Source organism: Petaurus breviceps, unplaced genomic scaffold, assembly GCF_028583685.1.
Source record: "Petaurus breviceps papuanus isolate PSGF00001 unplaced genomic scaffold, PetGlider_PUasm1.0 91041, whole genome shotgun sequence".
Lineage (NCBI taxonomy): Eukaryota > Metazoa > Chordata > Mammalia > Diprotodontia > Petauridae > Petaurus > Petaurus breviceps.
The window spans coordinates 23860928-23887417 of NW_027187400.1; the positions used below are offsets into that span (position 1 = coordinate 23860928).

Consider the following 26490-nt stretch of genomic DNA (forward strand, 5'->3'; position numbering starts at 1 on the left):
TCTCTCTCTCTCTCTCTCTCTCTCTCTCTCTCTCTCTCTCTCTCTCTGTCTCCCTCTCTCTCTGTCTCCCTCCTTCCTCTCTCCCTCTCTCCCTCTCTCTGTCTGTCTCTCTTGCCTCTCTCTTTCTCTCTCTCTTTCCTCTCTCTCTCCCTCCTCTCTCTTTCCTCTCTCTCTCCCTCTCCTTCTCTCTCTCCTTCCTCTCCCCCTCTCTCCTCTCCTTCTCTCTCTCTCCTTCCTCTCTCTCCCTATCTCCTCTCCTCTCTCTCTCTTTCTCTCGCCCCTCTCCTCTCTCTCTGTCTCTCTCTCCCCCTCTCTCTCCTCTCTCCCTCTCTCTCTGTCCCTCTCTCCCTCTCCCTCTTTCTCTCCCTCTCTCCTCTCCTTCTCTCTCTTCTCTCCCTCTCTCTCTCTCCCCCTCTCTCTGTCTCTCTCTGTCTCTGTCTGTCTCTCTCTCTTTCCCCTCCCTCTCTCTCCCTCTCCTCTCCCCTCTCTACGTCTTTCAGTATCTCTCCCTCTTTACTTCCCCTGCCTCCATCCCTCTCCTCCCTTAGCCCTTCCTTCACCCCTCGCCTCCCTCCCTCCCCCTCCGTCCTTTTTTTGGGTCCTGAGCTCACAGCCCAGCCCTGGGTCCTGGCTGTGCCAGTTGTCTGGGGGCAGCAGGTGTCTGTGCTTAGTGCCCTGTTTGTGTTAATAACATTTGCAGACAAACTTGGGAGCGCGTGTGTGCGTGTGTGCGCTGGGGTGGGTGGGGGCGCAGCAAGGCTCCATGTGCTTTTTCCTCTCCCCCTCCCATTTTTCCTTCCCATTTTCTTTTTCTCCTTTTTGGGGCAGGCCTGGAGGGAGGGGGAGGGGGATGAGGGTGGGGTGGGGGTGGAGGGGAGCTTTACTGCAAACAGTTGCCGGATTTATTCCCGAAAGGGGCTGGACCCAACAGTTGTTCTCTCACTGAGAAATGTTGGAACAACTGGGGATTCTCTTGTTCTCTGGGCAGAGCCCCTCAGAGGACATTTAGAGGTGAAATGAGAAGGTAGCAAGGCTTATGCAGAAAGGCCCTCCGGGAGGTGACAGGCCTGGAGACAGAGGCAGAGACTCACCCCCGTTCCTCTCGTGCCTTCTGGGGTGCCCCCCATTTGGCGCCAGTAGGCCCCAGGAATGGGGTGGGATCTGAGGGACCCTCGGGAGCACACACCTCCCCACCCCACCCCAGAAATTCAGACACCTTGTGATTCAGGGTAAAGAAATGAATCATAAGACCTGGGTTCAAATTCTGCCTCTGACAGTACTTGGGCAAAAGCTGCAGGCCTCAGTTTCCTCATCTGTAAGAAGCAGGGTAGGACTAAACAGTCTCTGCTACCTCTGACTCTGTGAAGGTGCCTTTAGCGCTTTGCCTATGCAGATGCCCGGCTCCCAAAAAGCTGGCCCTCCACAGAGGGGGTGACTCTCCCACTTTGATCCAGGAAGACCCCTTTCACTGTAGGACTCCTGAAAGCCTCCCCCATTCCTCGCCTGGCTCTTGTCCACAATGACATTCACTCACCTTTAGCTGTTTATATTTACACAGAGGTCTCAAGGTGTGCGTGGAAAGTAGTACTGCCCCCATTTATCAAACAGAAATTGAGGCTCAGTTCATGGATGCACAGAAAGGACAGGGCCAGGGAGAAACCTAAAGTCACAGGGTGGAGGGCCGGGGAGGGGTGCCCACCTTCCTTGGGAAGCCTCCATTAGAATGGAAGCACTCAGAGGGCAGGGATCATTCCCCAGGGCTGAGCCCAGGGCCTGGCACGGACCAGTCACTTAAGAAATGGAGTTTTCATTTCTGGATTGTTTGGAATCAGAACGAGCCAGAGTTCAAATCCCAGCCTGGTCACTTACTACTATTTACATTTAAGCCCCTGAAACTCAGTTTCTCCATCTGTAACATGAAAGTATTAGTTTAGATGACCTTTCCAGGTCAAATTTTGCTTAACTATTTTTATTTTTGCTACGAGGGAGGGTATTTAGGGAAATAATTGTGGTATGAAGACAAAAGGCATCATTAAAAGTTTAAGAATAAATTAAATTAAACCTTTAAAAACAGGAGGCCAGAAAGGTCCCCCATGCAGAGAGGAAGCTTGTAGCCAGACACATGGTGCTAGGAGGCTGTCAGGCCTGCTTTTCTCCTCTTGGTCATGCCTAGGGCAGCTGGCGGCTGGGGGCTGGGTATGGAGGTGCTGGCTGCTGTCCTCTGGGCTCATGAATTCCTAATGACATGGCCTTGTCTGTGAGTCTGGAGGCAGGAGAGCCCAGCACCTCACTGTATCACCCCTGGAGCCCCACAGCTGCCCACCATGAGTGGAGTTACAGCCCTCCTGTCCTGGGTCATCCATGGAGGGATCTGTCCTTCCCCAGGCTTGGGGACTGTTCCTGATCTCAGCCCTTGCCCAGGGAGGAGGGGTCTAGGGTGGGCACCACAGTGTCCCCGGGCCCAGAGTAACCTGCTGGGATCCCCAGCCAGACTCACCTCACATTCCCTAGCTACGAAAGCCAGGAAGGTCCCTTCAGCTGAACTTACTTCTCTGTAAGATGGGCCCCTGCCTCACTGGGTTTTGCAGAGAGGGCAGGTGAGGTAATGGGAGTTAAGTGTTTTGTCAACTTCGAAGCTTGTTCTGTGACTGCCTTCCTCTGGCCTCATCCTTCCACAGGCATTTCTGGTCTACCCGCCATGCCCCCTGACACTCACATTCTAAAGCCCAAGCTGTGAGTCTGCTGCCCTCCCTTGTCAGGTTGGGGGCTGGGAGGGGAGCCCCAGAGCCTTGGCTTGGCCCGCTGCCCCAGGGGATCCGGACCTAGCTTTTACTCTAATCCCTACATCCTGTTGTAGGTCCTTAATCAGCTGGAACCCAGGTTGGGCCAGACCCTGGGGTTACAACTCCTAGGTCTGGAGCCCAGGGAAAACTGACATGGAGGAGAGGACAATGAGGAGGGTGGGGGGCACAGCAGATGGATGGGAGAAGATAGTCACAGCCACGAGGCCGGATATGGCCCCAGCCCTGGCCCAAACCCCCACACCCCACACACACATATACACTCCCATCGCCAAAGCCTGGGGGTGTGAGGGACAGCTGCCTGCAAGGCCCCTGGACTCTGGGCTGCCTCGGTGTCAGGCAGGGGCCAGGAACACCTGCTGCAGGCCTTGGACGGGGGGCCAGCTAGGGGAGAAGGGACCCCACAGAGCTGAACCTCACTGCATTCCAGCGACATTGGGGGTTAGGATACTTCCTATTGCCGGTACCAAACCAGGGGTCCCTGGATTGACCCCTGTAACTCCAGCCTGACATCAGGGACCAAGAATAAAGGGTGGGCCGGTGCGCAGACTCCACCGCCTAGAAGCCCCCAATAAGGTCCGAAGCCGTTCTGTAAAGGCAGCCATTGCCCAGAGCTGGTTTCTTGGGCCAGCCCCCTCGTTTTCTGGATGGAGAAACTGAGGGCCAGAGATAAGATGGAACTGTAGAGCTGACCATCCGCATTGAGGAATGGACAGAATGATTGGTGGTAGAGGGAGCTCTGATCTTGACATTGGGAAGACCCGAGGTCAAATCCACCTTGGATTCTGGCTGTTCCAGTTGGAGGAGATATCTCACCTCTCTGTCCCTCAGTTTCCTCACTTGTAAAATGAGAAGAGTTGGTGTTTTCTGATTTTCTATGATTCTGTGACGTGCCCGAGGCTCGAAGCTAGTCAGTGGCAGACCTGGGGTGATCCCTATGTAGTATACAGCCCAGTTGTAGGGTTCAAATGAAATAGGGTAGGCAAAGTATTTTGTACATTTTAACCATTGTTTGCCAATTATTATCATCTCCTCCCATCATTCCTTCCAGGGGCTGCTGAGATATTCTCATGGGCCACAACACGTCTTCTTCCTTTTAAGCTGTGGCTTCTTAGAGGGGATAGGGTTCCCTGGGGTGAGGGGGGAGGGTCTACATAGCAGGCAGGAGAGTCGGTGAGTCTCCTTGGGCCTCACACTTAGCCAATGAAAGCAACCAGCTGGAGATGCCCAATCCAGCCTGAGCCATCTCTCTGTCCTAGGAGGACGAGTGAAGGCGGAGAGGGGGCCCCCTTTTATCTCTTAAAAATCCAGCAGCCAGATGGGGTCACGTGTGGGGGAGTCATGTGGGGATTCTTCTTCTGGTATGGCCTCTGGGGTCCCTTCCAACTCCGAGATCTTGTGTTTCTGATTCGGCAATTCTGGGAATAGGGAGCTTTCTACATCTCTCGAATTAACTTTTCACATAATGTAGCATGTGAATGTGCTTTGAGAGTCAGCATAGCATTGGTGGATGTATATAGAGTAGACCTTAGAGCAGTGAAGATCTGGGTTCTAGTCTTGCCACATAGTTCTGGGCAAGTCACTTGACCTAGGCAGCTAAGCTGGAAGAGAAGGTACTAATTTAACTGGCATTCGTGGAGAGATTTTTCTCATGCTTGTGCCAGTGGGATCTTGGGTCTGGTCCAATGGTGTGCCGTTGTTGTCTATGTCTGTCTGTTTCCCCCTGATTAGACTCTAAGTTTCCTGAGGACAGCAACTGGGTCTTATTTCAGATGAACGCCTCCAAGGCCTGGGACGGTGCTCTGCCCTCAGTAGTCCAAGTGTTCAATCAGAATGGCTTATGCAATTGAGCTGTTCCTCCTTTCTCTTGGAAGCCTAGCCCAGTCAGTATCACGGGGATGGACGATGGATGGGGACAGTGTGGCCCTGCCTCCCAAGCTCTCTCCAGGCTTGGGCGGTGGGGATGGGGGAACGTGGGCAGGCAGGCCTGGCCTTAAGGCTGGCAGGGGGGCCGGAGGGTGGCCGGGTGTCTGTCCTGCCGATGGCCCAGCCTGGCTTTGCAAACAGCTTCTTTTCTATATGGAAATGAAGAATTTAGGCTAATGGAGCTCAACCATCTCTAATTTTGCGATGGCAGGAGGATTTTGATTGAAAGTAATTAAGCAAGCTAGCTGTAAAATTAATTAAAGCAAAAGGGGGGGATTTTTTATTGGATTGGATAGCGATGTAGCGTCTGTCAGGCGGGGGACGGATGGGGGTGACCTGAATCCTCTGCCCTCCCTCCTCCCACTCGGGACGTTTATGTCACTTTAATCTCCTTACAGCGGCTGGTGTGCATTTGTTTGAAATAATCAAGGAAATATGGTCAGAAATTGTCAGCTTTCAGATCTAATTTACCTGACGGCCCCTGCACAGCGCGAGCCGGGCGCAGCCCGGGCGTGTGCGTGAGCACAGAGGACACGGTGCTCTCTAGTTCACCCTCTTCCCCGGCCTCCACTGCCCCCCAGTTCCCTCTGGGGGCTGGGGGAGAAAAAGGCATAAAATTGGGAATTTGGTGCCAGTCCCCCATTGGCACCCATGCTTTCCGCCCCCCGCCCCACCTGCTGCCTCGTCCCAACACCATAACCAGCTTTAGGGATTAGAGAGGTGACTGTAAGTCCTTATTCCAGATGGCTGACGACTGCTAACCCCACCACCAGGGCCAGAGCTTTAAAAATACTCTTCAGCTCTGCCCTTTGTTGTGTGGCCATCGCACTCTTGGGGGCATTCTGGAAGGCCGGGTGGGTGCTGCCGCTCCCCTTTGCCACCTGCCTTCCCATTTCTCACCTTTTTTTTTTCTTGAATGCTGCTGCTGGATCTCAGGTTTTTAGCACTGAGCCTTTAGACCCAAGTCCCCTCCTCGACTCTTTTCCATTGCATGAGCATTTATTAGATACCTACTGCATACAGGGTACTGGGGATAGGAAGGCAGACTAATGAATGGGGCCCTGTTCAGGAGGGGTTAGCACAGATAGCAGTCCAATCCAGCAAGCATTAATTAAGTGCACGCTGTATGCAGGGAAGATATTCATTCCCTCCAGTACTACTCATAGAGAATTCTCTGTTGTGACTCAGACACTGGCTCCTAGAACGCTCTCCCCCTCCTCACCTCCTCCTCCAGGTCTCTGCAGGAAGCCCTTCCCCGTGTCCACCCCCTCCCCATTCTGTCTCCTTCCCTCTGAGATCATGGACAGAGTTGTTTGCTTGTCTCCCCGTTAGACTGGGAGCCCCCCGAGGGCGGGGATGCTATCTTTGCCTTTCTTCCTGTCTTCAGTTCTTAACACAGGGCCTGGCACATAGGTACTTAATAAATGTTTGTTGACTGGCTGACTGACTGTACTGTCAGGCGAAGCTACAAAGACCCAAAATAAAATTCTCCACCCCTGTGGTGTGGCAGACAGGGCGCTGACTTTGGCATCAGAGGACCTGGCTTGGAAAGTGGGTTCCCCTGCTTCCAGTTTAGACAAGCCTCCTCTCTGGCCCTCGGGCTTGCCTTGGGGGGGACGAGGCCCCTCGCATCTCCTGGTCTGGGGTCTGAGGGTCAGGCTCCCTCGTTCTCTCTCTCCTTCATCATTGTCAGGATCTCCCAAGAGGAACTGATTCTTACCAACCAGGCAGTGCACCCATTTCACAAATGGTGAAACTAAGGCAGTACCATTCAGCAGACACTTTATCAAGTGTGTCCCCCATGGATACAAAACCGAATATGACTCAGGCCCTGCCCTTCTGCGGCTGGGAAGAAAGACAGACAAGAGCTTGGCCCAGGACCCTATGAGGACCAGGGAGGTGGCCCTTGGGTAGTGAAGGTTTCTCCCCATTTGTACTGGGATTCTGAGCCAGGAGGCAGGAGCCTTGCCTTCTAGCCATCATGCCAGTCACTCTGAGAGAAGCCATCTCCTGTCTCAGGACCTCAGTTTCCCCTGTGTGGCAAATGTAGGACTGTGGTGAGTGGCTGCTGAGGACCCTCCCAGCTGTGATGTCCCTTGTCCCATCTGGTGCCTGCTGCACCACTGAGGCTTCCCCCCTCCCCATGGGCCCCGGACGTGGGTGATTCACACCATTTACTCCTTCATCCCCCACCCCCTCTCTCTCTCTCTCTCTCTCTCTCTCTCTCTCTCTCTCTCTCTCTCTCTGTTTCTCTCTGTCTCTGTCTCTGTCTGTCTCTCTCCCCTCCTCCCTCTTTCTCTCTTCTCTCTTTCTCTTCCTCTCTCTCCTCCTTTCCCCCCTTGCTTTTCCCTCTCCTCCTTCTTTCCTTCTCTTCTCTTTCTTTTCCTTTTCTCTCTCTTTCCCCTTCTCCCTCTTTCTTCTCTTTCTCTCTTTCCTCCTTTCCCCCTCCTTTCTTCCTCTCCTCCTTCTTTCCCTCTCTTCTCTCCACCTGTCTTTCCCTCTCCCCTCTCTCTGTCTCTTTTTCTCTCTCCCACCCCATTTCCCCTTCCCAGCTTGCTACCAGCACAGCTGTAGCTTTGAGAAGCCTCTCCTTCCTTCCCTGCCTCCCTCAGCAAGGACTCTGCCACCCACCGCCTCTCACCACAAGACACTCAGCTCCAGGCTGCTGGGCACCCATTTCCTCTGGGGGAAGGCACCCAGCCCTAGAGAGCACTGCCCACCCATCCCATTCCCTTCTCCACCTCTCCAGCATACACACCCCCTCTCCCCTCCAGCCAGACCCAGGCTCAGACCCCCAGCAGCTCCAACTGCCTAAGGTTCCCCCTGCCACTACCTCATGCCAGCAAGAACCCTGGTGAGATCCTCAGTGATGGCCGGCTGCCATTCAGGTTCCGCCAGTGCTGGGGAGTCCCTGCCCACTGCACAAGAGCCAGGTCCCTGGAGACAAGAGACTGGAGAGGCCTGCTGGCCCCAGCCCAGCATCTCACCCCTGCATGCGGGGCAGGGGAAGGCAAAGTGAGCCAGGGCATCGGTGCCCCAGAGGTAGAACAGCACGGGGCCCTGGGCTCTGGGCTTGACAGAAGGAAAGGGGCATGAGATGGGAGGGGACAGGTGTGTGAAGGTCAGCTCTCTGGGCTTCCTAAGAGGGTAGAGAAGGCAGGGAGGGCACCGTCCCTGCCCAGAAAGGGAAGGATCCCAGATCTAGAGCTAATAACTATTAATCATTTCCATTTTGTAGTTGAGGCAGACAGCGGTGATGTGATTTGCCCCGGATAACACGGGTGGTAACTGAGCCAGGATTGGATCTCAGGGCTTCCAATTCCAAGTTCAATATTCTTTCTATACTGAGAGAGATCAGCCCTGGGAGAAATGAAGGGGAAGGGTGGTGGTCCTGCCCTACACAGGAGCAGCACGGGAAGCAGCAGTTATCCTGGAGGGTGGCGGACCCCCAAAGAAGGTGAGGGCTTGAGGGCCCAGGCCCCAGCCCTGTGTACCCAAGAAAAAGCCACAGAGGAACATGGGAGAATTTTGGCCCTCCTGCCTTGGAAAAACGTCCTGGAATCAGGAGCCCAACAATCACTGATGAATTGCTTAATAGTACCAAAGTTAGAAAGAGAAAAGCCAGAACTGGGCCTGCCCTCAGGGAGCTTACATTCCCATTGGGAGAGGGGCAGGGGACAGCCTGCAAACAAGTGTGTCCCTACCGAATAGGATACATGCAGTGGGAGGGCCAGGCCCCTGCAGAAGGTGGGGTTCAAGTGGAGTCTTAAGGGAAGCCGAGGCAGAGATAATGTGGGGAAGCCCATAGATGGGGCTCCCAGAAGCTCAGTCCATCAGCCAGTCAGCTCAGACAACATTCAGTAAAAGCTGACTGTATGCATCAGACACCCTGTGAGGCTCCAGAGATAAGAAAACCAGGATAAAACCGTACCTGCCCCCCCAAAAAAGAATTTACATTGTGTCTGGGGAGACAACTTGTGTCCGCATCAGTACTCGTAGAGTGATGTCATGGGGAGCCATGGCGGAGGTGGAACCATCAGGAAAAGAGTCGTATCGTGAAGGCAGCATTGGAGCTGAACTTTGGAGAGAGGTCTTTTACAGAGGAGGAAACTGAGGCCCAGAGGGTCATAGGAGCCCAGATTTAGGGAGGAGAAAGCCAGGGCCTAGAGTAACCTTCCCAAGGTCACGTGGGTCATTAAATGGCAGAATGCAGATTCTGATCCTTTTCTGCTAACTCCGAATCTAGAGTTCATCCCACTGTTCGATGCCCTGCCCCGGGGGTCACACAGCTAGGAAGTGTCTGAGGACAAATTTGAACTCGGGTCTTCCCTGAGTGAACCCTAGGCTGGCCACCTTATTCATGGCCTAGCCTAGTGTGGACTTGCTTTCTGCCTCTGTCGATGCTTGCGTGACCCTGGGAAAGTCCCTCAGATTCCTCATCTGTAGAATGGGACAGGCTGGCCTCTGCCCCCTACCAGCTCTCAATTCAGGTACCTATCCTCTGGCGCATCCGTTGATGACCAGAGCTAGAAGAGGGTGGCTGTCTTGGTAGGGACTCATCGGCCATCTGGTCTGACCCATACCCGACAGGAAACCTCCCCATGGCCTGCCTGACGTGTCTCCTCCAAGAGGCGGCCCTCTCCAAGCCTCACTTGAAGGCAGCTCTGAGCGGCAGGAAACATTTCCTGGCATCAGGATTCCAGTAACCTCTTAGCACTCATGGCCCCTGGCTCTGCCTGAGCTCTCCTCCACAGAACAGCCCTTCACAGCTATCACCCCCCCCCCAATTCTTCTCTTCCTTCAAGTAATCCAGGCCAGTGGGCTAACAACCCTTGTGGTTCAAACAAACCTAGTTCTTGGCTAACTCCTGGCCACGTGCTGGTCAACAAGGCAGGTTCCGGCTGTAGGAAGAACCCTCTTGGCCCTAGCTTCGAGTGACCCTTGGGAACACTGGTCAAAACCAATCAATAAATCTAGAATTGATAAGCATCTGTCTGGTTCCTGCTGTCTGCCATAAGCTAGTAATACAGTGAGATGACAAGCCATAAAATGCTGTATAGATGCTAGCTACTGTTATTAGGAGAGGGTCTCTGCCCTCCGGAGGGGCTTCATTCTATTGGACAGCAAGGGAGTAAGACCCAGGATAGAGCGCCAGTAGTTATTGTGCAGAAGGTGGGATTTTCACTGAGATTTGAAGGTAGCCAAGGGTATAGAGGTCATTGAGTACAAAGGTATGGGGTCTGGAGGTGAGGGATCAGGTATAAGTGGGCTATGTTGTAGAGTGGGCCCTGGGTTCCCAGCTGGCCACGTCCTGGGGAGAGAATCTTGTTCTCTAGCCCTCTGCAGTGTGAAAGATGCTGGGAGAAGCTCAGCAGACCCCAGGCTGTTCTGGAGCTGCTTTGGGCAGAGGCCAGGCCTTGGTCCAGCTCTCAGGTCATTATCTGGTCCTGGCAGAGGGAGGAGGGGTGCAGAGACTGCAGAACCCCTCCCGTCTTCAGAGGCCCCCAGACAAGGAGGGTGGGCTAGGGGAGGGCTGCATATTACAATAGGCAAAGGTGCCGGATGAGAGGCTTGTTGCTGGTGCACTGACCTGCAGTCCTGCTGCTTGGCCCACTGGGAGGAAAGCCCAGGGTGGCTGGGGTCCAGTCCCAGCAATCATTAACTGAAAGGGCAGGTGATTAGCCTCTATGCCCAGGGGTGCCCACCTCCTCCTGGAGCCTGGTCCGTACCGGAGCGGTCTGGCTTCGGGAGAGGAGCCCGGCTGCCCAGAAGTCTCTCGAGGCTAGCGCTGGGCTCTGCCAGCCGCCCCAGTGCTTGCCTAGGACCCCATTCTTCCAGGCGCCTGTGGGCTGAGCCCCTCTGGCCCCCTCCCTTTCCTGCCTTTCTGCCCCCACTCTCTGCAGCCCCTGCAGGCCCCGACTCTGGCCGAGTCCTAGGCCAGCCCCCTCCCCGCCCCCACCTCCCAAAGCCTTTCTGCTGCCATGGCAGGGCACCGAGAAAATGCTGGCACTGCCAAAAACCCTGTGTGCGCTATGACTCCCCAAACATCCCTTTATTTTTATTGTTCTGTTAATTACTGTTTAAACTTTAATAAGTCACTTCGTCAGGAGGGGGGACCTGCCGTGAGCTTTTCTGTGCAAACACGGGCCCAGGAGTGACTGGGGTGTAATATAACCCTTTATGCGGTGTGGGAATGTTTAGATTGTAACAGAAACTTGTTATTTTAATGACAGTTAAATCGAGAAAAAAAAAAAGAAAATAAAGCCAGCATAGTAGGTGAAGGGAGAAGAAGAGGGTATCAGCCCATGGCCCCCAGCCTGCCTTCCCACAGTGCGGGCCTGGGGCCCACCAGGACCCTCCCTAGGGACTGTGCAAAGGGGTGGCATGGCACCGGTGGGTGTCTGCTCCCAGTGGAGGGGAGCACGGCAGGGTGGCCTGGAAGGAGGATGGCTTTCCCACTAGAGGATCTCTGAAGCCCAGGAGAGATCTGCCTTTGGAAGCAGGCCGGCCCAGGGAGTGGAGGGCCTGGCCCCTCTCCCTGGGGATTCTTAGGAGCAGGGCTCCCATAGGAGCCAGACCAAAGCCCGTCCCCTCTCCTGCTGGTTGATCCAGTCCTCTGCACTGCTGGCCCTGATGTGGACGGACAGCCGGCCATCCCTGGTGGGTCCGTCAGCCCGTCTTTGTCAACAGCCCAGTAATTTCTATTCAGTTCCATTCAGCAAGCCAGGCACTGGGGGTACAAAGAGAAAATCAAAATGGCCCCTGCCCTCAAGGAGCTGACAGTCTATACCCAGTAGATATGCTGTGTCTAAAGATGAGCAAACATGAAACAGACAATAAAAATAAGCTAATTTGGAAGATGAGACGGGGCATGAACACCTGGGGAATCAGGAAAGCTTACGGAGAGGAGGCAGTACTCGATCTGAGCCTTTGAAAGGAGCCTAGGTGTTCTGAGAGGTAGAAAGGAAGGAGGAGTGTTCCAGGAAGGGGGCACAGCTTCTGCAAAGGCATGGAGTCGGGAGACCGAGTGCCACATCAAACATAGAACAGGATGGGCTGGACCATTGAGTACATGCAGTAGAATGATATCACCCAGTTTGGAAAGGGAGGCTGGAGTCACCTTGTGAAGGGGGTGCATTTATCTTCAGGGAGCCCCTGAAGCCTAAATCTATGCTCGGAGAGTTGGGGCTCATGAGAAGGGCGGGTGATTCACATTTCACATAATTCACATTCCTCTAGCACCCTAAAGTTTACAAAATACACATCCCTGAAAGGTGTATTCTAAAGATTCTCTTACTTGATCCAACGCCACCTTCAAGCACAGCCATCCCCTGTGTCCTGGCTGGTGTTGTCCCCTCCTTCACTCTCTGACCGACCCTGTGACACCCCACCCACTGGGAAAGTAAGTTCTTTCAGGGCAGGGAGGTTTTCATTCTGTCTTTGCTAGCCTGATACATAGTAAGCATTTAATACATGCTTAGTAAATTGAATTAAATAATTGGACTTAGAGAGCTAAAGCTGGGTGGGACCTCTGAGGCCATCAAATCCGGACCCCTTAGTTTAAAGATGAGGCAACTGAGGCCCAAGGAAGTTATTTGCCCAGCACTGCACCCCTGAACCCAGGTCCCCAGAGAGAGCAAAAAATGGAACACCAGACATCCTAGCAGTGTGACCCTGGGCAGGTCATGTCACTACTGACTAGCCCTTAAGTTTCCTTGTCTATAAAATGGGGATCAGAAAGTCTTTCCTTAGTCTAAGAGTTCTTTTTTGTGTCCTGGCCCCCTCGGGCAGCATCTGGGGAAGCCTGTGGATTCTTTCTCAGGATCCCGTTCTTAAATGTATAAAATAAAATTTGGAAGGTGTCAAAAGAAACCAAAGGTTAGTGTAAACAGAGATATGCAATTGTTTTCCCTTCCAAGTTCATAGACTGCCCCGCCCCCAAAATTCATCCATGGACCCCCAGCTCTCAGACCTGCCTCAGAGACTTCATTGACCCAAATGATATAATGCATGGAAAGCCCTTTGCAAGCTCTGAAATCCTATCCACATGTCAGCTATCTTTTTTAAGGAAAAGAGAAGAAATGAGTTATCCCATACCGAGCTGGCACCATTTCTGTCCTTTCCACCAGACAGCTCCCAGATGACTGGCCTGCTGAGTCCCACCCTCCCCACCCCCATCAGAGGCCAGGCAACAGCCAAGTTGGGGAGCACCCCCACCCCACCGGGGCATCCCAAGGAGTCCAGAGGCTGGTCCTTGAACGACTGAAGGCCCAGATCCCCAGAGTGTCAGGCTCTGGGTCCCTCTCCCAGAAAGTGCATGCAGCTGATTTCAGGGAGAACTATTAGGTCGAGGAAGGACGTGCCATCCGTCCTCCCACCCCCTTTCGGGGCCTGCCTCTGGTTCCACCATCCCTGCAGCCCAGCACCCCCGAGCCTTGGGCCCTGGGTGCATGGTGGCAGGAGGGGTCCGGGCAGGGGTGCTGAAGGAGAGGGCCCCCCCCAAACATCAGGGAGCTGGCTCCAGCTGGGAATCGCTGAGGTCTTCCTTTTCTGAGCAATGCTGTCTCCCTAAATTGTCTTTGACTGCGTGCATGGGTAATGAAAGTTTATGTCCTTGTTAGAAGGACAGGCGGCCTGCTCCAGTTAGAACTGGGACTGTCTCCCTGCCAGCTACCACCGCTACCCCCACCCCACCCCCCACCCCCAGTGAGTGTGCAGACACACACACACACACACACACACACACCTCCCTGGTGAATAAGGAGGCGAGGAGGGGAAGGGAGAAGAGAAGGGGGGAAAAATTTCCATATTTGTGTAAGTTGCTTTAAAAGCATTTTATCATGTCATAAAAAAAAAAGGGAAAGTGCTCTCAGAAATTGATCCTCTCTGCCCGCCCATTGGACAGAAGGACGTTGGATGTTAATGGCCATTCTGCTCCAGGGTGGCTTATTAAAAAATTTATACATAAATGCTTAAAATTGCATAAATTATTAAAAAAAAAACCAACAAAGTAAGCAATCTGAATTCCCTTTTTCCTTCTCCCCTTCCCTCAGTCCCCTCTTTGGCCTCCTCCCACCACCACTCTGGCTGCCCTCATGTTCCCCCCTTTCTCTCATGGGCTTCTCTCCCTCTCCCCCATCCTTCCCATCCATCTACTCCATTCATATATCTGTAGCTTCTTGACTCCTGAGTTTTCCCTCACCCCCAAATTTAGGGAAAAACACAAAACCAAAAAAAAAAAAGGAAAAAGCCCCCATCGGTGGCCTTCCCACCTTAATAAAAAAAACATGGTGAATAATGCCACCAATGGCCCAATTAAATATTAAAGGGTGGGGGGGCCAGCAGGCGGGTGTGCGTGGCAAGGAGCCGCGTTCTCCAAGTTGGAGGGAGCGTGATGAGTGTGTCTCTTGCAGGCGTGGAATGTCACCCACACATCCTGGAGATTGTAGTGGGGAGTTTTATGATGGTACCTCATTGATTTGTTTCCCTGGTGCAGCTGCCGACCTCTATTGAGGGACAAACATAATCAGCACTGACGCAAATTAGATGGTTATTCGTTTTGAAAATTGACAGAAAAACAATAAAAAAGATGAAATGCTCCCAAATCAATAGATATAATGAAATTCAAATAATCCGAGAGATGAGGTCTCCATGGCAACTGATAATGTGGAAAAGAAAACAATTTAATAAAGGACAGACACACTTTGAAAACAGATTGGGCCCAGGGAGGGGGGTGGGCTGGCGGGCGGGCGGGCAGGCGGAGGGGGCTCCCAAGCTGGCTGGGGAGCGCGAGCCGAGTGAAGGATCACTGTCCGTCCCAAGGACACCCGCCATAATTAAGCCGGGCTTTCGGCCCCAGAAACTGCAGATTCAGGTTTTAATACACAAAATTATTTCAGGAGCAGTGAATCGGAAAGTCGTTTGTAATGACCTTCCTGAGAGGCCTGGGCTCAGGGCATGTTGCAGGCTGAGGCGGCTGAACCAGCTGAGTTATGGCATATTTGTGTTTTTATAGTGCGGAGGGGAGGGGGGCCGGGGGGGAGAAGGTTAAACAGTATTTACAGCTCAGTTGTTTTCAGAGGGGAAAGAGAAATAGAGTTCATGGAGAGATTCAGAACAGGAGAACCAGGGAGACATCCGAGGAAAGGAGAGAAGAGGGGCAAATTCTGCCTGGAGAGATTTGGGACCCCCTGCCTCCCAGTGGGCAGGCTCTAGGAAGCCAGGAGGTCCGGGGGAGAAGCTGGGTGGGCTGCATCAGCTCTCCCCTGTGCCCTGCCATTCCCCAGCCTGTGACCTAGCTTCCTGTACTCCTTAATTCACTGGACATTGGGCCCAAGCAGGGCACAACCCTGCTGATGGTGATGTGGGGTGTGTGTGTGTGTGTGCGCCTGTGTTTACGACCACAGACCTTCCTTCATTCTGTCAGTCCATCAGCATGTATTACAGTACCTACTATGTGCCAGGCACAGTGAGAAGGGCCGAGCACGACTGTTCAGGGTGGGCTTGGAGGGGTCCCCAGTAGGACTGGGCAAGGCCAGGAGTACACACATGACCTCTGCTGGGGTGTATCTAAGAGACCGGCCATGGAATGACATTTAAATGACCCCCTTCCCCACAGTGGGGAGACTAAAGGGCCTCTCTTTAGAAGAAGAATGCTGGTGTTTTACCTGGGTCTTTCTCTTCCATACTCAGTCTGGGTGATCTAAGACTTCTCTTAAGGGCATGCCTCTGTTTCCGTCCTCTCCTTCCCATTGCTTCTCGCCCATTCCCCACCCACCCGAGGCCAGGGACCTTGACCATTTGTGTGCAGCTATAAAAGCAGAGATTGATTGGCTCACTGCAGGTTTTTTTAAATTGTTCCATTTGACCAAACCCCCCCAGGGCCCCAGAGTGACCAGACACCCCATTTGGGTGGCACCGCCCTGCAGTCGATGCTAAGACCTAGTCCTAGTCCGGGAAGGACTGACCTCTCCGGCCAGCCCCAGACCTCAGGCTTCCTTGCCACCACATGTAGAAGGATATGGTCAGATCCCAGGGCTCGATGCTGCCTCTTGATTTTATAAAGCTGCATTGCCTTTGGAAGCTCATCAGCCTGTCGGCCCCGAGCTGAATGAGGCCCCGTCCCTCCTGAGTAGGGGCAGCCCCTGGGGAGACAGATGTTGTTCATCAGGAATCAAGATGGTCCAAGAGACTTACAGTTGAGGGACAATGATGGCAGAGAGGCAGCTCAGGTCCTGAGTGTCATGGGCAGGGATCAGCTGTGGGCTCAGTCTACCAGTCCAGGAAAATGGGAACAATAACAATGATCGTTCGCTTTTCTGTCCTAGGATTGCTATTATACTGTATCATTACATCATGTAATAACTTTAGCAATTATTGCTTTTATCATCACCATTATACCTCTTAGCGCTCAAGGCAACTCTCAAAGACTGTACACAGTTTCATAGAAGGCGCCGACCAGCACTGGTGGAGGGAGTTGCCTCATCTGGGAGTCCCCTACATTAATAAACCACGGGTCTAGTCCCAGCCTCTGGTAATGATGATAGTCACCCACCTTTCCCCATTTTACAGAGAAGAAACCTGAGGCTCAGATAGGCCAAGAGTGACTCATTCTCAGGCACAGGATCCTAGAATCTCAAGAGTAGGTCATCCAGTCCTGTCCCTCCCTGGCCACATGTCCGCCCTGTGACATCCCTGATGATGATAGCTTCTGTTTGTAGCACTCCAGTGAGGGCCATCCATTCCTCATGGGGAGAGGTCTTACTTCTAAGGACATTGGCTTTCTTTGCTCCCTCCCCTCTCTGTTCCTAGTTTGGGCCTGTGGGGTCACACAGCTAATAAGCTTCACTTTGTCGTAGTTGTTACTTAATTGTTTTTCAGTCGTGTGCAACTTTTGGGGTTTTCTGAGCATTTTTGCTATTTCCTTCTCCAGCTCATTTTACAGATGGGGAAACTGAGGCAAACTGGGTTAAGTGACTTGCCCAGGGTCACACCTCTAGTAAGTGGCTGCGGCCAGATTTGAACTCAGGTCCTCCCGACTCCAGGCCTGGCGCTCTCTCCTCTGGCTGCCTGGTGGGGCTAAATCCTAGGTCCCCTTAGACTCCCAAGTTCATCGTCATTTCCCCAACCTCTGGGCCTCCCAGGGCAGAGCCCTCCAGGACGCAGCTGCAAAGTGCCCCTCTGTGCTCAGCCCCACTTCGGGATAATAATTAATAATAATTAATAACAACGGTAATGATCATAAAAAGCCTCTATTAAGCGATGGCTGTGTGTTAAGCACTGTGGATTTTATAATATTATTTGTGACGATGATAACTCAGAGCTGACTCGAGATGTGGAGCCGTCGTCCAGGGGAACATCAGCTCCTCCAAATCAAGAACTGTTTTGGTCACTGCCTTTGTGACCTCAGCAGATAACAGATAGTAGTGATACCGAAAATACTAATGCCGACGGCGTTTACGTAGCCCTTCCAAGTCTGCAGACGGAATTATATGAGATGATCTGGGACCCCCATCTTACAGACGAGGAAACGGAGACAAGCAGCAGTGCCATGACTTGCCCAAGGTCACACAGCTAGTGAGTTCTCAAGGCAGGATTTGAACTCAGGTCTTCCTGACCCCGGATCCAGGGCTCTATCCACTACTTCCTTCGGACAACATTTTGGACAACATCCCATCTGCCCCTCCCCAAGATCTGAGTGTAGGCCCCAATCCTCCCATCTCCCAGACCCCAGCTATCTCTCTCCTCCGCTGGAGAGAGAGGGGAAGATGGAGAGACTGTGCTTGAGTCTGGTTACCACAACAACAGTGACTCGGAGTTACCTGTGTGTGCGTATGTATGCGTGTGTGTGTGCGTACGTGTGTGTGCTATTGTGCGCTGTGTTTGTGTATATGCGCGTGTATGTGCATGCGTGTACGCGTGTGTGTATGCTGCATGTGTGTTTGTGTGTGTGTTCATGTGTGCATGCATGCATGTCTATACCTGCATGTGGATGAGGCTGCACGCCAGCAGCGTCGCCTTGTATGCTTGCTCTGTGTGTTTTAAATCTCCCCCGGGTGGTAACTCTTTTTTTCTCCCCTTCCTGTTTGGCTGTGACCTGGGGGGAGATTGATGGCGAGAATGTGCGGTGGATGCTAACGGTTTCCCTGATTTATAGAGTTACTTACGCTAAGTGAGGCCACTTAGACGCGTCTGGGTAGTAAACCTTTTAACTGGACTAAAAAAAAACATAATAAATAAATAAACCAGAGGGGAGAGCACAGGGCCCTGGGTCTCCTCCCCACCCCTGTCCCACCCCCCCCCCCCAGAGAAGAGGGGTGGGAGGGCTGGGAAGAGAGTCTGGGGATTCCCTCAGATCCTTCCCCCCAGCCCAAGGCCAAAGTCAGAAGCCCCCCTGTGCACAGAACCCGATCCTGGGGTCTGAGGATCTGGATTCAGATCCCACCCACTTTTACGACCTGGGTGACCTTGGGCAAGTCATGGGCCTCAGTTTCTTCTCTGGGGGCTGGTCTTTTTCTTTTTTTTTTTGCTTTTTGGAGGGCAGTTGGGGTTAAGTGACTTGCCCAAGGTCACACGACTAGTTTTTGTGTTAGGTGTCTGAGGCCGAATTTGAACTCAGGTCCTCCTGACTCCAGGGCTGGTGCTCTACTCACTGCGCCACCTAGCCGCCCCTCTGGGGGCTGGTCTTACAAGGTCCTTGTCTCATCATCCCTGGCTGTTTAGTCCTGGAGTCTGAGGCTGGTGGGTGCCCACCCCCTGCAGAGATGAGGATTGGAGGGGAAAGGGAGCACGGGGCCAGCCTCCGGCCCCTCAGGATAGTGGGCAGATCCATGAAGCCCTCCAGAGATGGAGGCGGTGGAGAGGGGCAGAGGGCAGCGGCCAGAGGTCACCCGCGTGCTTCCCAGGGCTTGGACTGCAGAGGAAAGAGCGATGGCCAGCAGTGACAGTTGTAATGACTTACACTCAGCCCCACACTTGTCAAGGTACAACTGTGTTTTTAGGACAACTGTTGGCTTTGGTGTGAGTGAACACCACACACACACACACGCACACACGCACGCATATGCATACTCACTCAAGCGCACACACACTCGCACTCACACACACAGACATGCATGCACACACTCACACACGCACACACAGACACACATGCACTCACACGCACACACACACTCACACTTACATGCACACACACTCACACATCCATGTGGACACACACATACACACATGCGCACATGCACAGACACACATGCACACACATACATATGCACTGACACGCATGCACACAGACACAGCTATGCACACACACATGCACACACACTCACACAGACACACACGAATGCACACAGACACACACATATGCACACACACTCACACAGACACACACACACACACACACACACACAGGTCCATGGCTCCTTGCCCCAGGCCTCCCTACCTCCTGAAGCACCGCAGAATTTAGACCTCAAAAGGGGGATACGGCATCCTTAGGAAGAAATATGTCCTCATTTTTCTTAAACACCATTTCCACTGAGTGAAATGTTTAGAAGGGACGCACAGGGAGAACTTTATTTCCTACCAGGGAGTTCAGAGCTGCCATGCCGAGCTCATAAAGTACAGTGGGCCTGGGAGCTGACAAGCGGCCAGCACAAGAGTGGCATTACTCATGAGGGTGGGGGGGAGGGGGGACACGCCGGGCCTGCCTGTCCCCCGCAGACCCCTCTCCCTGGGTCCGTCATCTCTCTTCTCCCTGCCTAGAAGAGGACAGGAATCTTAGAGAAACCTGAGGGAAGGGTGGGGGGCCCATGGAGGCCTCTGGGGAACCTGAGGGAACATATCCAAGCAATCTAGCCCTGTTCTTCTCCGGGAGACCCTGGCCACCGGCAGCCTGGGAAGAGAGGGACACTAAAATGGGCAGGAGTGGGGGGTGCTGGAAGAAGGGCCCCCCAGCTCCCTTCTCCCCTGCATACACTCCTGCCAGGGGAGGAGCAAAATGGGGGGCCGGGGCCTGGCCACAGGAGCCCCGAGTGGCACAAAGCTTGTCCAAGTATTTGGCAAGAGTGGTTTCTCTGCTGAATTCGGAGGGATCCACAGAATTAATGCCACAGCCCCCATCCCCATCCTTCTCCAGAGGCCCTCCCCCCCTTTCAATTTCTGAAGCTGGCTGATTTGAATATTTATAAATATCAGTAAATTATTTATTGTAGCAATCTGTTATGCCAGTTTATCCATCGTGGTTAACACTTTAGGGGACTCTGTGGTGGGGCGTGAGGGAAAGGCAGCAGAGGGGAGGGGGAGGACAGAATCTCCAGGGAGGGTACTGGCCCCAGCGGGCAGAGGAGGAAGCCAGCTCTGCCCATGTGCACGCAGACATGCATCCACATGGGTGGGTGCCTGCCCCCAGCTTGCCTTGTGGAGGGATTGGGATTCCCAGCATTCCGCGGTTGGAAGGGAGCCCTCATCCAACCCATGGCAGAAATCTCCTTTACTGCATCTGATGGAAGGTGGTCGTTGGCCCTAGCTTGGGGGCCCACAGGATGCTCTCTTCAGACATGAATTGTCTGATTTTTCAGCAGCTCCTGCCCTCCCCTGCCCAGTGGGAACAGCTGGGCCCTGCAGAGTCACTGGGGGGCATCTCCTGAGACTGGTGGGGTTCAGCCTGCCCTTCTCCCCCAGAGCTCTGAGCCTGACTCCTTCCTGCCTCTTCGACATTGGGCAGGACATTTTTACCAGCTCTTTCCTCATCTGTAAAAGTGGACAGGCTGCATGAGATGGATTTTGAAGTCCTCTTCTGTCTCTAAAGTTTGGACCTCACCATCTTCTTCCTCTGACCCTTTTGGATTCCCAAAGTTAATAGCCTTGAGTTCAGATCCTGCTTCTGATACTATGTGATCTCTGGGCCTCAGTTTCCCCATTTGTAAAAAAGATCGGACAGAACTCTCTGGCTCAAAAGCTGTGATTCTAAAATCTCTTCTCTTCCATCCCTCCTGTACCCCATCTCCACTCCTTACCTTCACTACCTCCTTGAATGTTTCCCCTGTGGGGGGAAGTTCATTTAATCTCTAGGCCCCGGTTTCCTCACCTCTAAAAGGGGGTTGGACCACATGGCCCTTTGTGGACTGCTTGGTTTGGAGGAAGAGGAGAACTGTCAGTTAATGGTGCAGATTTGACTGACCCGCTTGCTGGGAAGGGTAGGCTTGGCAGGGGGCAAGTCAGAACCCTGGTGGCTGGAGGGTGGAGTGGAGATCTAGCCAGGAATTGTCCTGATGGGCACTCTGAGATCCTTCTTGCTCCCGTCCACGGCCTGGTCCAGGCCCAGCCTCTCCCCCACAGACCCCATCAGGGTCATCCCCAGTGCCACCCCCTCCCCGTGGGCAGAATGGGGGTGCCACTCTCCTTTGCTGCCCCCCCCCACGCACACCCAGACTGCCTCCTGGGCAGCATCGTTCCCAGAGGAAATGTCCAGTGTAAATAGAGCTGCGGGAGAGCTGGTGTCAGGAAGGAGATGAAAGCAGTGATGACAGGCCCAGGGACGGATGGCTTCCTCCCATTGAGGCTGGGTCGCAGGCGTTTACTTTGGGAGAGGGAAGTCGGGGGGATGTTTACATGGGCAGGAGCCTGGGGCTGGATCCCAGTGGGAAGGCTCAGGGTCCCAGTCCTACAGTGGGGGGTGGGGAGGATGTAGGGAAAGATCCCCCCCATGGGGAGAAGAGCTTGTGATCAGGCCCCTGCAGGTCCATAGAACCCCCACACACACCTGTCACTCACTGTGTCTGCCTCACACTCTCTTATCCCTGGCACCGGGCTGTCTTCTTGCTCAGCCTCCCCACACCCACTATTACCCCCTTCTCCATCACCCTGGGGACAGATGCTGGAGGTTAGAGCCAGAAGGGGAGGGCAGCATCTGGAAGGCAGGTGGGCTGGGGCGGAGCAGCAGCTGGAGGGCAGGTGTTTGGGGCAGCAGTTGGGAGAGGAGCAGGACCAGCGACCGGAACTGGGGATGGGGGTGTCCCTTTGCCAGAGAGGCCCCCGGAGTACACAGCTGGATTACAGCTGTGAGGGGGTGGCTACAGCTTCAGAAGAGGGGGAAGGGGGATCACCCGACTGAGAGAGGAAACAGGAGAGGAGATACAGGGAGGGAGGTGGAGGCCAAGACCTCAGGATGGGTGGAGGCTGAGGGAGACAGTGTCCCCCATGGCCAGCACAGTCCCTGGGAGCCCAGGTCCCCCTCTTCCTTTGGATAAATATTTATAGAGTCATTTGTCCTGTGCTATGTACACTTGGCTGCCCACCTCCAGTTAAAAATAGAGCTGCCACCTCCCACCCCCTTCCCCCACCAGGGGTGGGGGGACAGAGGGCATGTGCTCTTAGGGATCAGATTAGCGGAGGATGGCCAGAGGCCTGAGAAAAGCGGGGAGCAGTGGATGCTGAGACTTGGTTCCCTTCTGCCCTGGTCGGGGCAGGCCTAGTCCAGCCCTCTGACCACTGCCGCCATGTGCCTGCTCGCTGCTCAGACGCCTTCCGCCTTCCCCAGCAGCAGGTTGGGGAATGAGGCTGGGGTGTGTGTGGGGTGGGGGAGACAGCCTGGTGTGGAGGGATGCGTCGGCCTGTAGTCGCCCCTTTGTTCAGGATACAGGACGCTGTATGTGGGACAAAACCAGCGGGCCGTCAGTAGGCAGCATGGTTCAGTGGACAGCGCCATAGATTTGGATTCCGAGGTCGTGAGTCTTGGAAACCTGGCTGTACCATCCTCGGCCCGAGCGATCTTGGCCAACTCCTTTCATTTTCCTGGGCCTTAGTTTCTCTGTAAGCTGAGGAGGCTGGCCTAGATGACCTCAAAAAGCCTTCCTAGCCATGCAAAACAGGCCTCCTAGAGCTGGAAGGTCATTTAATCCAACCCCCTCATTTTACAGAGGAGGAAACTGAAGCCCAGAAAAGTTAACTAACTTTCCCACGGTAACAGAGATAGCAAACAGGACTTGAATCCAGGACCTTTAACTCCAAATTCTGCTGCTTTCTATGAACTGAGTTTGAATCCCCGCTCTGGCACACATTTTTTTAAATTTGTTTTTAATCTGTGTATTCTATTTTAATCAATTTTCATTTGTATATCTGTGTATATATACATAGATTCATATATCTCTCTATATAGATATAACTCCACAAATATATATGTCCCTATGTCCCTCTCCAGTCCCTTACCCAGTGAGTTAGCCCTTATCACATGAAAAGGAGGGGAGTTGGCAGTCAGGGGAAGAAGTTTAGCAGAATGAACCAATGCATTGATCCCATGTGACAGGATATCTGAAGTTCCAGACTCATATCCCCCACCTCTGCAAAGAAGGGAGGGAGGAGTATTTTCCCACCTTCTCTGTGGCCCAACTTTAGCTTAGCTTGGTCTGGCACACTAATTGGCCCTGCGACTTTGCCTCAGTTTCCCCAGCTGTGAAATAAAGTAATACCAATGACCCTCAAGGGACCATTGTGAAGAAATCTCAAAGTGAAGGTTAATTAATGAACTGATTAAATGAATAAATAGAGTTATGTGCCTCTATGCCATATGCAAGTATAAATGTCCCCTTGTCTGTGTGTGTTTATCTATGTGAGTCTTCACAGCTGTTGATCTACTGTGGAATGACTTGATAGCATTGGTATCAAGGGTCAGGGTAGCCAGAAGAGCCAGTTGTTAAATTCTGAGTGTGAGCATTTACACCTTAGAAATCTGTAAACAATGTCCATTAGGGCTTGTTTTGTAATCTTATGGATTGTCTAAATTGAAGAAAGTGAAAATGTTAATTGTGTCCTTTATACATTTTTTTTTCCGGAGAGTTGGATGTAAAACATTTACCAGTACACCACTGGGCAGAGCCTTTCACTCTTGACAGGATGTTTCAAGGGAAATTCTGACCTATGGCATCTTTGAATTTCTGCTACAACGATGGCAAGCCCTTATTAAACTCCTGTGGTGTTCAGAGCCCTGAGCTGGGTGCTAAGGGTACAAGAACAAAAGGGGCAAAATGGTGGATTTGGATGTAGAAGACCCTGGTTAGAATCCACACTAGATTGGTGTGACCTTAGTCAAGTCACTTTGGGACCTCAGTTTCCTCATCTGTAAAATGAGGGCATCGACCTCCCAGATGTCTTCTAGCCTGTGACCCAGCTACTGCCTCAAGGAGCCTATATTTTGATAGGGGGATACAACATGTAAACTGACAAATTAATATGAAATAATCTGAGGGAGAAAGACGTCAGCTAGAAGGAGAATGAAGGAACAGCACCTGAGCTAAGCCTAGAAGGAAGCTAGAGATTCTAAGGTGGACGTGGGAAAGTTCTAGGCATGAGGGATACAGCCTGTGAAGAGGCATGGAAGTGGGAGATTGTGAAAGCAGGGTGTGTGAAATTCAGAATGCCATCAGCCTGTTGGAGCATAGAGCGGGTAAAGCTAAGATCAGTGTGGAAAGGTGGCCTGGAGACAGATGGTGGGAGGCTGAGGAATTTCTGCTTTATCCTACAGAGTGTAAGGAGTCACCAAAGGTTGGTGAGGGCTAGAAACAGAATGACGTGGAAGGGAATGGATGGGACAAATGTGTAGGAGGCGGATGCATCCGCAAGCTCTGGTGACTGAATGGACGTCAAGGGAGAGGGAGGAGTCAAGGTTGGCTCCAGGGTTGCAGACCTGGGCAACTACGAATGTAGGGAGGGAATTAAGTGAGTCTTGGCTTTGCCCTGCCTACAGGGCATCCTGGTGGAGATGCCCAGTGGGCATTTGGCGATGTGGGCTGGAGCTGAGAAGAGAGACTGGAGCTGGATTTAGAGGGGTGGAATGCATCTCCACAGAGGGAGAATTAACTGTACATGTGTCCAGTTTGTGAAAGTGTGTGCGTGTATGTGTGTATGTGTGTGACTCTGGATATTCATGGTGGGCGTCTTTCTGTAGAGTAGATATGAAGAGTGAGGGTGTGTGTGTGTGTGTGTAGAGGGAGAAGGAGAGAGAAATGAGGTAGGAGAAAAGAGGAGAGGAAAGACAGAGGAAGAGGGAGAGAGCGTTTGTGGTATGTGTGTGCAAGCCTCAGGGTGGGGAGGTGGGCTTCCCTCCTCTGGATCATGTGGACTCCCCCTGGAAAACTTGGAGTTGTCAGCTCAAGCTTTGCAACCCTGGGGCCGGCCCTTGGACAGGGGCAGCTAAAGTTTCTGCCTGCTTGTGTCTCGCTGTCATGTTCAGGGATTAGGAGCCATCACAGAAGCTTCTGGGGTCCTTATCGGGGGTCTGAGGAATCCCAACCTGTTCCCGGCTGGGACTGGTAGGGGGGGGCAGAGCAGAGTAGATGTGGATGGTGGGAGCTCCCCAGGGACCTTGCCCTCCTCTTTCCCCCATGGGCTCTAGGAAGCAGACAGATTGCTGGAGGAAGAGGGAAGGGTGTTTTGGGCACCAGGGGAGATGCTTAGCCCAGGGAGGGCTGGTGCAAAGTAGGGGCACTGTGGGGAATGAGGAGTTTTAGGGCTGAAAATGGCAGAAAGCCTGGGATCCCAGGAACCTGAGGCCTTCTGGTCCGACCCACCCCTTTTACAGGTGAGGAAACTGGCACATTAAGTGACCAAGACACAATTGGAACCCAAGGTCCTGGGACTCCAAATTCAAGGGAAGTGGATGAAGCAATTGAGAAGGGGATAGGGGAAAAAAAGAAAGGGAAGGAGGGTAAGAGAGACTGGGGCAGGGGCTGAAGGGAGACCACGAGAACCACAGGGACCCCTCGAGACTGCCAAGATGTCTCCTCTCTGTCCCTGTGTCCCTAGCAGCTAACCCAGTGCTTGGCACTGCTGAATGATTGATTGACTAATTGAGCACTAATCCAGCTCGCCTCATTTTATAGAGAAGGGGGAGGTGATTTGGGTAAGGTGGTGCAGAGAGCAATAGAAGGCCTTCGGGTCCAGCCCCTTCACTTGACGGATGAGGAGCCAGGTCCTGGAGAGAGCAGGGGACTTGTCCAGGGTCACCCAAGCACATCCAGATCACAGACTTCTCTTTGCTGTGCCAAGCGGCCTTCCTGGGGAAACTGGAAATGAAGGGATTAGAGGAGTGAATGAATTTGATTCCTCTGACTCCGAATCCAGCACTTTCTTTGCTTTACCAGAGCTCAGGGATACTCTGTGTTTGTGGACATGGAGAAGAGAAAGCTAGAGGAGAGGGCAGGGACAGGACCTGAGCCTGGGGAGCGGGCATCCACCTGGGTCCCCTGAAAGCCCTACTAGGGAATAAAACCAAAGGTTGGACCGACCTGGTGCCAGGTGAGGCCAGGGAACTTCTCAGAGAGGATGCCTATGACAGGAAGGCCTGGGAAGAGCCATAGCAGGTGTTGGAATTGTGTTGGAATGACCCCTTTGGGCGTGGACTCACTTCTTTGTCCTTCTTCTCGCTGCCTGCCCCAGCCACAGGGCCCTGGAACCTCTGGGACCCAGAGTCTGCAAGACGGAGTTCTCCCTTCCTTCACCCCTCCCTCCCTTCCTCCCTTCTTTCCTTCCTTCCTCCCTCCCTTCCTCCCTTCTTTCCTTCCTTCTTTTTCTTCTTTTCTTCCTTCCTCCCTCCTTTCTTTCCTTCTTTACCTCCTTCCTTATTTCCTTCCTGCTTTCTCTCCTTCCTTTCTTTCCTTCCTTCCTCCCTTCTTTCCTTCCTTCCTCCCTCCCTTGCTCCCTTCTTTCCTTCCTTCTTTCTTCCCTCCCTTCTTTCCTTCCTTCTTTTTCTTCTTTTCTTCCTTCCTCCCTCCCT

The 26490-nt window shown here is 53.0% G+C and overlaps 1 protein-coding gene across 2 annotated transcripts in view; it reads left to right on the forward strand.

Annotated features, from left to right (window-relative positions):
- Nucleotides 1-26490, forward strand: part of CASZ1 (castor zinc finger 1) — a 245884-nt gene that overhangs the window by 165318 nt on the left and 54076 nt on the right. The window lies entirely within an intron of this gene.